The sequence below is a fragment of the Mus pahari genome, chromosome 14, assembly GCF_900095145.1.
Source record: "Mus pahari chromosome 14, PAHARI_EIJ_v1.1, whole genome shotgun sequence".
Classification (NCBI taxonomy): domain Eukaryota; kingdom Metazoa; phylum Chordata; class Mammalia; order Rodentia; family Muridae; genus Mus; species Mus pahari.
This window is the reverse complement of record NC_034603.1, coordinates 23,679,741-23,693,933: the sequence shown is the minus strand read 5'-3', so window position 1 is coordinate 23,693,933 and position 14,193 is coordinate 23,679,741.

Sequence of the window (14,193 nt, the reverse complement as noted above, 5' to 3'; positions counted from 1 at the left end):
AAGATGGCCTAATCGGCCATCATTGGGAAGAGAGGCCCCTTGGTCTTGCAAACTTTATATGACCCAGCACAGGGGAAGGCCAGGGCCAAGTAGTAGGAGTGGGTGGGTAGGGGAGCAGGGGTGGGGAGTGGTATAGGGAACTTTCGGGATAGCATTTGAAATGTAAATAAAGAAAATAATAATAATAATAAAAAGACTGGCCAACCATGCAAGGGTATCAAGATAAAGGGAGGATCTGAGGGGGGAGAAGAGGGGAGGAGAGGGCAGAGGCCTTCCCTAAGACTTCATGCTCTTCAAGAGCACAGAGCAAAGATAACACAGCAAGAAGAGCCAGCCAGCCTTCTGGCGAGCATGCACTAGTGCCGACGCAACCACAACAAAGAGAAGACTTGAAATATTTTTTTTGATCTGTTGATTGGTTGATTGAGCCATTTGTGCACATGTGTGCATGTTCTGCTTTTCTTTTACTTGGATATTCCTTTTCATTGCTTCCTTCCTTCCTTCATTTATTTATTCTTTCTCTTTTCTAATGTTAAAGTTATCTTATTCTCTATATATGTGTGTGAGCATGTGTGTGTGTGTGTGTGTGTGTGTGTGTGTATACATATACATGGATGGAGAGTGTTATATGTTTCCTTTTTATTCCCCTTCTCTGCAATTATGACCTCATTTTCACATTTTCCTGCTTTTCATTTCGTTCAATGTTAGAATGCTCTCTTTTCTTGTTCTCCATTTCCCATTTTATTCTCTACCTTTCCCCCATTCTTTTCTCATCAATGTAACAGAGCAAAACTAGAAACCAGCAGGACAAACTACAAGTAGTACGCAAATATATAAAAACTGAATTCAATAACTAGGAGTTTACTGAAATAATCAAGGGGAAAATTTTAAATTTCTTAGCATTAGATGAATATGGAAATATATCAAAATTATATATGGAAATATATCGTGGGGCTAAGGCAGGAGGAGCGTGAGTTCAGACCAAATCTGGCTACATAATGACTTTGGGGCCAGCCTAAACTACACACTCAGATAATGACTCAAAAATAAAAGGAAAGAAAATACTATTTCAAAGGAGAAAACTGAAATTCAGAAGCTTATTAAGGATTATACTCAAAAGGAAATGAATAAACTTCTAATTACATATGACTGACCAAAATTATACCAAGAAGCTATAAAAACCTAAATAAATTGTTAATGCATAATGAGAGTGGCAGTAGTAAAGTTCTAACACAAAAAGCCCAACTAGGTGGATTCATTGACAAACTTTCCTGTGTGTGTGTGTGTGTGTGTGTGTGTGTGTGTGTGTGTGTGTAGATAGATAGATAGATAGATAGATAGATAGATAGATAGATAGATAGATAGATATAGATAGATAGAGATATATAAATCAGCACTGATGTACCTTACATTACTACATAACATAGAAAGGGGGTGCTTCCAGATTCACTCTGTGAAGCCAGAATTACCCTATTATTAAAACCAGATTAAGGCATAATTGATAAAGAAATCTGCAGAGCAGTATCTTTGATGAATGTAGACACAAAAATCCTCAATAAAATACTTGCGACTTTAATTCAATAATGCATGAAGATAACATGTCATCATCAAAATAATATAAGAATGATTCAACACATACAAATAAGTAAATGCAATAAATCGCTTAAGTACGGCAAGGGGTATGCTAGGTATGGTGGTACAGACCTTTAATCCCAGCAGATGGGAGGCAGGAACAGGTGGATCTCTGTGAGTAGAGATCATTCTGGTCTACAAATCAAGTCCTAGGCCAGCCAGAGATACAAAATAAGACCATGTATAAAAAAGAAAGAAAGAAATAAAGAAAGAAAGAAAGAAAGAAAGAAAGAAAGAAAGAAAGAAAGAAAGAAAAAAGAAATGAAATAAAATAAAAAAGGAGGAGGAGGAAGAGGAAGAAGAGGAGGTAGAAGAGGAGGAGGAGGAAGAGGAAGAGGAGCAGGAAGAAGAGAAGGAGGAGGAAGAGGAGGAGGAGGAGAAAAAGAAAAACCAAGAGGGGAAATTTTGCATGAACGTCTCAATAAATGTGGAAAGATCCTTCGACAAAATCCAACATCTCTTCATGATAAAAGCCCTGAAAAAGCATTATGAAGCATTCTTCATAATAATAACGACTACATACAACAAACCACCATTATCACAGAATGGAGAAAAAGTTAAATTCCTTCTCTAAAATCAGAAATGAAACAGGGTCCTCTAACCTCACCCCTATGGACTTGCGTTACTCAAGCAACAAGGTAAGAAATGGTCATTGACTAGATGGCTCAGTTGTTGGTAGATGGAGGAAAGTGACTCTCCCAAGTTGCCCATTAACTCTACAGGTGCTCCGTGGCAGGGAGAGAGAGAGAGAGAGAGCGAGAGAGAGAGAGAGAGAGAGAGAGAGAGAGAGGAGAGAGAGAGAGAGAGAGAGAGAGAATATAGATATATGATACATATGCTTCAGAGGGTTAGAGTCTATCATCCCTGGGGGAATAATGGCAGCAGACAGACAGGCATGGTGCTGAAGCAGTACCTAATAGTTCACATCCCAGTTCACAAACAGGAAAAAAAAAGTGCACTGGAAATGGCAGGAAGCTTCTGAACTCTCAAAGTTCTCCCCAGTGACACAGCTCCTCCAGCAAGATCACACCTCATAATCCTTTCCAAACAGTTCCATCAACTGACATATGATCCTGTGGTCCATTTCTCATTCAAATCACCACAGATAAGTAACTGAGCAAGTAGATAGATGATCAATAACAGAGTCAAAAACAATAATAAAACACCAGAGGGTTTTTTCAGGAAAACAGATGGAACTGAACTCATTGGATTAAACCAAACGAGGAAGACTTATAAAGAAGTGTGTCGTCTGGGTAATGTTTAATCCTGTGTGTGGAATCTGGAGAAAAAGCAACATGAATGTAGCCAGAAGACTACCAAGGAAGAGAGAGGATCGCTGAGATGGGGAAGGGAAGGGAGACACATGGGTAAGGCAGGGTGAAGTTAATCAGAATATGTTACAGGAGTGCATATAAGAATAAGAATATAACATGTTAACAACTGATACACTAATTAAAAAATGTTACTCAAGTGAAGCTGCGTGTCATCACACACACATGCAAGTCCAGCCCTCAGGAGGCAGAAACAAAACTATAAGCTTTATATAGGAGGTTCAGTCAGGACAATGTGGTGAATTCCTATCTAAAATTACCAAAACAAACAAACAAACAAACAAAAAACATTGTTTAAAACATGAAGTGGAGCAGGGCATAGTGGCACAAGTCTTTAATCTCAACCCTTGGGAGATAAAGGCAGGTGATCTCTGAGAGTTCAAGGCCAGCCTGCTCTACAAGAGTTCCAGGACAGCATCCATTCATTGCTGATCAGTCTATCCATTATATATCTATCCACCCATCTGACTACCGCCTACCTACTTACCCACTTATTTATCCTCTATCTGTTCATCATCTATTTATCTCTACATGGTAATTTCCAACACATATGTTTGAAATTGGGTCTCACATGTATTCTATAAAATCAGAATATGACACAGCAGAGCAACTGAGATAGAATGTGAACTCAGCATCCTGGAGTACACAAACCAGAGCATCTCTACTTCAGCACTATTAGCCACCTTGCTAGAGAGCATCCCATACGCTGTGACCTGCTTTAACAATATCCCTGCCCACTAGACACCAGAGCCCTAATCCCACCTATAAATAATAATAGAAATGCCTCCAGACATTCACAAAAGTTCCCTCAAGTGGGAAGCCATCTTCATCTGTGAACCACTGTCACATCCAAATACTTACAAACATAAAGATGATAGGGCGAGCCATCCACACCACCCTGCCTTCCGGTTGTAAGCCTGACCCAGCACACACAAATGCAAGGGGAATCAGGAACATTCAAATGTGGGGGTTGACAGTTTGCAAGAATGGGAGGTGTTGAGAAATGAAAAAGGAAAAAAAAAAAAAAACATCCTGTGAAGATTCCAGATCTACCATGGGATGGAAAAGACATTTCAGAAAACCATTTGTCTCATCAACAAAGAGCTGTATCACCTAATACCATGGAAAGAACGGGAGGCAGTAAGACTAGTGGCCAGTAAAAGACCAACTAAGCATAACAACATGAGACAGACCAAAGAGAACCTACTTACAAAAGGAAACTAAACCAAGTAAGCTGCCCAATGTTGAAACAAACCTAAAAATATAACAACAGAACCAAGGCACACGAAAGTCGGAGAGTCAATGCAGAGATCACCATAACGTGAGGCTTTACCAGACTCAGAAAGAAGGAAGGAAATGCGTGAAAGAAACGGGAAGAAAATGGAAAACTGAGTAAGAGATATTTAGCATTTCTGAAAACACGATTACTGCAACAACAAACAAACAAAAAATAAAATAGAGGGTCAGAGGAAATGCTCAGTCATCGAGGGATTGCCACACACACAAGCTTGAGGACCTGAAACCAGGTCCCATGCACCTACAGTCCCTGTGCAGAGAGATTGAATAAGGTGCATAGCAAGCACAAATGAGTCCCAAGAGCTCCATGCACAGCCAGTCAGCCCAAAACAGCAAGCCCCAGGTTCAAAGAAACATTGTCTCAAAAAATAACAAGCAATGAGGACAAACATGGACATCAAATCCTGACCTCTACACATGCACGACCCCTTGTACCCACACAATCACACACACACACACACACACACACACCTTGACAATATGACAAAGAAAAAAAACACAAAAATCAGAGAAAAAAGGAAAACCAGAGAGACAGGAGATTAGTGGAATGCAAAGGTTGACAGCCAGCTTGGAAACTGAGCAGAGTAGAGATGAATCTCAAGAATTGGAACTGTATAAAACACAGAAAGTATTGACGTAGATTACTAAAGTTATTGCCTTAATGTCAATTTAGATCCAACGCATGATCGGATTAACAACAGCCAAGATGCCTGCTGATCATGAGAAGGCTACCACAACTGAATATTTAATGTCGAATGTAATTTTGCTCTTGAAAGAAAATGGCACAGACATAGATAGGACATGTCTCTTTAAAACACTTAAAGTGTTCGCAGACAGAACATAACTTTTCAAAACACCAGGGCAAAATAGCGTGTGCTTCATAAAACACAGAAAATAATAAAAGGAAGAAGCATGAAGTCATATAAAGTTTTAAAAGACTAAATTGTAGACATTAAAAATAAGTACAAATGAGTTTAGCAGTTGTTTTACATGAGCAGAAGGGCTTTCAGAGTGAGTAACTGTTCCCCACACACATAAATTCCACTCCATTGAAAGGAAAGCTCTCTGAAATAAAGTAATATTCACCACAAGAAAGGCTTAAAAATTAATGGAAAATGACACTGCAACAGACAATTTTAACACTGAGAAATCAGATTCACAATTGTAACTTGAAAAGGCTAGAACCCAAAGTTCATGACAAGGGGAAGAACAGTCAGTCATGTTATAAAGTATTTGATACCTTGTGGGGTCTTGTTAGTTTATCAACCAAGACATTTCTTTGAAGTAAGTGACATTATCTAGATATTGAGAAAATCATGTAATCAGATAATGACACCTACAACCTTGATTAGAAAATATTGAAAAACAATATGAGGGGGCCGGAGAGATGGCTCAGTGGCCAAGAGCACTTGTTGCTCCTGCAGAGGAGTGTGGTCCAAATGGCAGTACTCACATCTGGAGACTCACTGCTGTCTGTAACTCCAGCCCCAAGGGATCCCGTGCCTTCTTCTCCAAAGCATCTATCTGTATACACATGCACACATTCACACAGCACATGCACATAAATAGAAATAAACATGCTTTTAAATTAAGGTAAGAAGAAATTGGTTCTTTATAACACAAATATGGCTGTCTTCTAAGTAGCCTTAAGAATCATCAAAGCCAACCATCTATGAGGCCAAAGTGAATATCTTGATAAGGTCTTCAGATAAGGATGGCAGTGCCATTTCAGGGCTGGAAGAAGTAACATTCAAAATTAGACCTGCAGGTTTTAAATTCCAGACTCTTAGAAATTACTAACATCCTTTCAAGTCATTGTTGAATAAAAATAACAATCAAACTTATCACCAATTCCATAAAAGATAATATAAGTTGAGGGCACTAGATATCAAAACTCATAAAAGGTAATCGTAACTGTGCAATATTAAAATTTGTAACTTCCCACATACTCTTATCCAAGAATGCTTGGGAATGTGTATATCAAGCACTAAAAACAAGATTTTAGGGGGAAAAAAAGAAAAGAAAACTGAAGTAAGTCAGCCAGACTGACCAATCCAGAGGCAAAGCTTAATGAGAATAATTGATAAAGTATCTAAGCTAAGGTGGTCACTATTTTTATTTTAAGCTTATTTATTTTTATTTTATGTGTATGGGTATTTTGCCTATGTGTATGTTTGTCTGTGAACCACATGTGTGCCTGGTGCCTATAGAGGTCAGAAGAGGTCATTCCCTGTCATTGGAGTTAGGGACCCACCATGTGGGTGCTGGGAACCAAACCTGGGTCCTCTAAAAGAGCAACAAGTGCTATTAACTGCTAAGCCATCTCTTCAATCCATAGAATTGCTGATTTTTTAATGTTTTAGGGATTAGCAAGATGGCTCAGCTTATAAAGATGCTGGCTGCTAAGTATGAAACCCTGAGCTTGATACTTAGAGACCACATGGTAGAAGAAGAGTATGACCTCTCCAAATTGACTTCCCTTTGAACATTCACATGCATGGGTGCACACACAGAGAAAATGAATAAATGTGAAGAAAACTTGTTTTAACTTCTAAGACAGCTGAGAGAAAGCCATATCTAATAAAAGCTATTAGAAATGAGAGTCTTTCTATTTTAGTACGAAGAATACTGTGTACAGCTCAAGGCTAATAGCATTTGAGAAATCCCACTGAAATCGATTATTTTCTAGGAAAAGATAAATTAACAAAGTTCCCTCGTGCTGACATAGAACACTTGACTCTCTGAAGAACCCAGAGAGATATTCATATAAAAATCCCAGCCATCTTGTTCCATGTGCCACAACCTAATTTTCCACGTGTTAAAGAATTACCTTTTTAAATCGCAGTTATTAAAGGAAGTAAAATCAAATGTGTATAAATGTTTAATTTGAGACTTTAGAATCTCTCATACATAGAAATCAGTTGCAGAGTCTGCAAAATAAAAAAATCTACAGATCTGAATATACTGGGGCACAAACCTCTTCAATGAGAAATTTTTAAATTGGAAAAGATGATTGCAAAACCCAAGACAGGAAAAGTTATAACCTCAACATAATGAATAAAAAGTAGTCATTGACACTATTACAGTTTGAATGAGAATTGTCCCCACAGTCTGAAGATTTGGTTCCCAGTTGGTGGTGGTATTTGGAAAGGTTATCAAACCATTGGGAAGTGGAGCCTTGCTGGAGGAAGTATATCACTGGGGGTAAACACTGGGGGGTTACAGCCTCAGCTCAGCTCCTGTTCTACCTTGCTGCTTTCTATGTGTGAATGCAAAGTCACCGATCAGCTTCCAGATGTTGTCGTGCCTGCCTGGCCACTGTGGACTCTTCTGGCCCATAAGCCAAAATGGACTTTCCATCTTTTGTCAGGATACTCTTTGGTTAACAGAAATTAACTAATACAAATTCCAATGTACATGATCAAAATTAGGGAAAATAGCCTGACATGGTGGGATGCACCTGTGTTCATGGCACCTGAGAGGCACAATCATGGAATGCTGTCAGTTCAAGGCCAACCTGACCTTCAGAGTGAGGCCCTACACAAGTAAATTCAAATGAAAATGAGATGCATCTGTTCTTACTGAAGTAGTCTTTTTAGATGAGAGTTCTCGGTTTCAACTAAAGAAAGAATGGATGCTGTATTAGTCAGGGTTCTCTAGAGTCACAGAAGTTATGGATAGTCTCTATATAATAAAGGAATTTATTCATGACTTAAAGTCTGTAGTCCAATTCCCAACAATGGTTCAGTAGTAGCTGTGAATGGAAGTCCAAGGATCTAGCAGTTGCTTAGTCTCACACGAAAGATCGAGAACAAGACTCCCTTCTTCCAATGTCCTTATATGGTCTCCAGCAGAAGGTGTAGNGGAGGAGATCTCCCTGTCTTAATCTTCTGGAATCCATAGCCACTATACCTCAAGATCTCCATACCAAGATCCAGATCAGAAACTTCTATCTCCCAGCCTCCAGATTAGGGTCACTGGTGAGCCTTCCAGTTCTGGATTGTAGTTCATTCCAAATATAGTCAAGTTGACAACCAGGAATAGCCACTACAGATGCTGTCTGCAGAAGAGAAACTCGGAAGTTAGCTTTTGTTATGTGTGCATTTGCCTATTTCTAATGATACCCAGTACTGAGCCTAGGGCCATACAAATTCTTGTTCTACCACTAAGCCACATTCTCAGGCAGAATGTTGTGTGATTTTTGTTTAGTGCCTTCTAGGAGACAAATTGGCCATTTATATCAAGAACTTCAGAGTATACACTCTTTTTTTTTTAACATTTATTTATCTATGGGGGGAAGGGCAGGTCAGAGAACAACTTACTGGAGTCAGCTCTCTCCTTCCATCATGTAGGTTCCAGCGTTTGACAGCATCAGCCTTAGTGGCAAGCAGCTTCACACACTTAGCCATCTCACCAACTCCTCAAAGTGTGCATGTTCTTTAACCAGGTGTTTGTACTTGCAGGAATTTATCCTAATGAAATTAGGACATAGAATTCTCTAGATGCCTGTTTGTTCCAGCACCTACTGCATAACTCTTGTTGATACATAGAGTCTTCAATGTCAGGGGAAAAGATCATTAAATCCCAAGGGCTTAAGGTCCAGTTGTTAAAGAAAGAGTACCTGGAGCTGGCCCTGTCTCCTAGCACATTAACATACCTGCACTCCTGAGCCTTGCCTCACAGCTTCTAAGCCAATCTGAGAGTGGAATGGAAGCTGGGGATGTGCTGTGCAGACGTATTCCACCCACAAAGTAGAAATGAAGACTGAAATCCTATGCCAAAAAAAAAAAAAAAAAAAAATACCAGGTTGCCAAAAGCCTTGTTCAGATTCAGTGCAATCTCCACCACAGTTTCAATGATAGTCTTTATAGAAATAGCAAAGCAATCCTAAAGACAGAAACACAAAGGAGCCTAGATTGCCAGTTATCCTAAGCCAGATATACATGCATTCACGTGCTCGTGTATAGACACAATCTATAAATAAGAATAATTTTTAAATTATTATTAAGTCCTGAAAGTCAGGCTAACCTCCAAACCAATGATCTCAAGACTGTTTAATATTTTGAAACATGGTCTGATGTGTATCCCAGGCTGGTCTCAAAATCTGGATCCCCTGCCTTAGCCTCCAGCTGAGATTGCAGATTGGAGCCATCATGCCCAGTGCACCAGTGCTTGCTCAGATTCCCTGAGCAGAGAATGAGAGTCCTGCTATTAGGGACGAAGGTCTGCATGTTATAGACAGTGTGGTAAAAGACAGATACCTAGACTGTGATGTTATTAACCAAGAGTTGCAGCCAGATCCACAAAGAAATTCTTTATTGCCTGCTGGCCTTGCTCTACAAGCACACTGATGTCTCTGAACCTCTGCGTTGTCATCTGAAAAGGGAATAGATAGACCCCTCTTGAGGGGATCCCAGCACAGATTAAATGGCAGGCAGTCTTACAGCTTCAGCACAGCACTGGGTTCACACCGAGTCCTCTCTCCACAGAAGCAATTGTCAGTGTTCCACTAAATGCCTCCCAAAGTTGATGGCATAAGGAGGAAGAAGGGGAGGACGAGAACTGGGGTCTTCAGATGTCTTTTTGTTTTGAGGGCTTGTTTGCTTGTTGAAACAAGGCTTTACTCTGTAACTCAGGCTAGTCTGGAACTCACTACATACCCCAGGCTGGCCTTGAACTCATGTCAGTCCTCTTGCCTCAGCCTCTGGCATAGCCTCTGAACTGAAACACTATCTGAAGTGACCTCATGAGACTCGGGAGATAAACAGCTTTACACGTCCTGTAAGTTTGAAGCTTATGAGATTCTCCACCAGCAACTGCCAGGCTGAGGCCACTCTGGCCAGCTGAGTTGCCCAGAGAATGTCCCAACCTGTCCAGCTGTCTGCAGATCCTGCAGAGAACTTCAGGATTGTCATCTGTGTTGTGGTGGGCTTTTCAGTGACACAGCTGCTTTTGAGTCATCACTGTTCCTGCAAGTGACCCCCTCACCCACAGACCTATTAGTAACCCCAATAAAGTCATAGGCTCACCAAGTTAGACTTTGGTAGAATCAGACATCCGTTCCCTATCGAGGGAGAAGACACATTTGTGTCTTGTCTCTCCAGGTAAAATCTAGCTCAAAAAAATCCCTCCTCGTGCTGGGATTATAGCAATGGGCTCAATGACATGATGAGATTTCTGTAATTGTGGATCATGGTGAGCCTCCCTGGCACATTTTCTTCTATGGCCTTGCTATTCAGGAGATGGAACTCATGGCTTTGCAGACACTAGGCAAGCTTTCCAACTCTGAACTACACTCCTTGCTTTAGACCCAGATATCATAACTACTTTAAGTTATGTGCCTCTTGAAGACAAACTGTTAATTCACCATCTCAGAGTTGTTCCCTGGCTCCCCTCCCCTAGCCTGATGCTTTCCCCCTCCTTTGTCCATGTTCACTGTTACACTAAAAACAAGTTAATGTGACAAAAGTAAACAGCAAAGACTTGAAATGTTCTAGCTTGTGGCATAGCAGGAAGCACGTAGCATTTATGAGAACCCAGGAAGTCCCTATAGGGGTCGAGAGCTGGTTCTGGAGCCATGGCTCTGTGGTTTAGAGCACTTGCTGCTCTCACAGAGGACCCAGTTATGTTTCCCAGCCCTCCCATAGTGACTCACAGCCATCTCTAACTCCAGCACTGAAGAACCCAAAGGCTTCTTCTGGCTTCCATAAACACTGCACTCATTTGAACAAATACACACACACACACACACACACACACACACACACACACACACACACACACACCCCTCAGGCACAAAGGTCCCACCATTAGCAGAAAGCAGTGTCCTCTTCCCCTCTTCTCCAGGCTATTTCAGCTCAGCTCAGTCCTGAGCCTGGCAGGAGGGAACCCCTGTGGTGGAGACCCAGATGTTAAGCTCAATCTCTTTCACTTATTCCAGGATGCCACTGCTCTTCCAGAACTCTCTGTTAGAGAGTCATCCATGCCTTCCAACTTACCTCCTAAGGACCCTATGAGGACCGTAGCTCAGTGGGAGAAAGCACAAGCAATGCCATGGCTGCCGAGGTAGAGCAAGCAGTCCCTAGGCCTTAGGAACAGCAGGCGCGTAGTCTCACTCCAAGGACACTTGTTAACGCTCGCTCTAACAGTGGGTTTTCATGCACACATGTATTTCAGCCAAGCCCTCAATGGTAGGATGTTTGATATGCACACAGTGGCAGGGAAAGGAAGCTTCGGGGAGATGGCCTTTCTGAAGTCTGAGATTCCAACCTCATGATAGTTTGTCACCTCTTCTAGAGTGACCCAGACTCACAGGAAGTGAGCCTCACTTTTTGAATCCCTCACTTTTGAGGTCACAGCATCCTCCTGAAGACAGCCTGCACATTTCAAACTCCCCCTCAGCAGCATCTAACTTTAGAGATTACCAGTCACCCTACAGAAACATGGGGCACGGGCACCTGTCCCAAGAGTGGCCTAAAATGAACTTCTGGGCCACTGAGTGGACACAGGCTCTCGGCGCTATGGGAGTCAGGGGCACTGCCCAGCTCAGTCTATAGGAACACACACCCTGCTCTGAGCTATCAGTGGGATTGCAGCACAATGCTAGCTTTACCCCAGCCCTGAAAACAGCCTCCATCTCCATCCACAGACTCATCCCAGGACCACTAGTAATCATGCCATCATTAAGTCTGCTCATGACACTCCATAGCCTTAATAATTTTTATCAGTCATGACGCTCCCTACCCAAGATCAAATCTAAACTTCAATGGACTAACAGGTCATGCATAGTGATGGAATACATGCTGTTCCTCACCTCAAATCTCCTCTCTCCCAACTCTGTCCCATCCCCACCTGACCTCCACTCAGCAATCCCAGTCACATCCCATCCCTTGAGTTCTAGGTCTTTGAACAGACTGTACCCCAGGCAAGCAGTGCCCACCCTGACTCTCCCTTCCCTTCACCCACTAGCCTCTGGCATTCACACTTTTTCATGTATCCTTAGCTCTCAAGGTCAATGTCCCCATGCCAAGAAGCTTTTCCCAGTTCGAGATAAGGTCCGGTGTCTGTTCTGAGTGTCCATGGTGAGTTCTTCCTGTTAGATCTATGCTGTGATGTCTCATTTATCTGTCTGCTCCATTAGATGGTAAAGTGAATGCATCATGCAACAGTCTATCCTGAACCCCTGCATGTGCAGAAGGAGAGAAGAAAGGAGGAGAGTGGGGGACAGGAGGAGGCCAGAAAGGACATCAGGAGGGACAGAAGGACAGAAGGAAATGAAGTGCAGGTCCCGCCCCTGCTCCCCTGCACTGCTCCGTCCATCTTCATTCTTGGATGCATCCTCCATCTGACCTTTAGCAAGGGTGATAGATGGGGCACTATCACCGCCAAATTGAAACAGAGAAACACTGTTTAAAAGTAAAGTCAAAGCATGGGGATTTGTTCTTTAAAAATCAATGTCCGTGACTGAGAAATTTACCCATGAAAATTAAGAAAAAGATCCAAATTAAGATTTCCACTGTCCTCTCTTCTGAGTCAAGGATTCCACCTGAGGAAGTATAGGGATTAACAAACCCACCCCATCCCCATGAATTGTTAGCAAACCATCTCAGGAATCAAATAATGGCACCCTTCTCTTTGTTTCAGGGTAACTTGGAAGGACCCCCTCCACAGGTCTCATGCCTATCTCTTCCACTACACCGAATTGTGTATGTTACCAAGATCCAGCACACTGCCTGGTGCCTCATAGCTTACCAGGAACATTTCCACATTAACAAATGAATGATCACATCCTCTCCTTGACCATGATTCATGTGTGATGGTGAATTTTTATTTGACTACTTGACTGGACTTGAATCACAGTCTGTTGAACATCTGCACTTCTGAGGGCCCCTTCTGCTGATGTACCAACACCACCCTGAACAGAAAGCCCCAGGAGCTTCTTAGAAGTTAGCTGAGACCCAAGAGAAAGCAGAAGATGAGAAAATGCCCTCTCCAACCCAAAAAAGAAGCCATTGCCAGGGCCATACTGAAGAGAATGGACCTGTTAGGGTGGCTATTGTCAAAGAGAAACCACAGCAAGTAGTGTTGGGGTTCACACCTGATGTGTCGGCAGGAATGGAAATTGCACAGTTGTTACAGATGATAGCATTAAGATTCTTTTAAAAATAAAGGTAGGACTATCATGGAATCCAGACACCCCACTTCTGGGTGTGTTTTAAAGAAAATTAAATCTCAAAGCAATGTTTTCATTACTGTGTTCACAGCAGGGCTGGTCACAGAAGCCTTGGTATGTGCTCTAGCTTCATTCACTGTCACTATGATAAAACACCCTGGTAAAAAGCAACTCGGGGGAGAAAGGACTTATTTTGACTCACAGCTTCAGGTTACAGTCCATCATTGTGGGGAAGTCACAGTGGCAGGAGATTGAGATGGCTGTCATATCGCATCCACCGTTACAGAGAGAATGAAAGCAGACAATCTTAATGCTCAGCTCGCTTGATCTACTCTTACATAATTCAGGACCCCATGAAATGCTGGCCACATTTATGGTGTATCTTCCCACCCCAATTAACCCAATCATGGAACTCTCTCAGAGACATGCCTACGGGCCATCTAATGCAGATGATTCCTCATTGAGACTCTTGCCCCAGGGGAATCAAAGTTGAGTTGAGGTAACAACTATTAACATCTGAATAGTTGTAATGCAAAATTTGATGTAATATTAAAACTCCTCCAATATGGAATCCTAAATGTTTGCCCACAAACAACTGGATTGGTAAACTTCGACCTAGAGGAATCTGATGGCTCATGCCGGTAATCCCAGCACCTGAGAAGCTGAGACAGGAGGATTGCCGTGAGCTCAAGGCCAGAATAAGCCATAGAGTGAGACCCTGTGTCAAAAACACACACACACACACACACACACACACACACA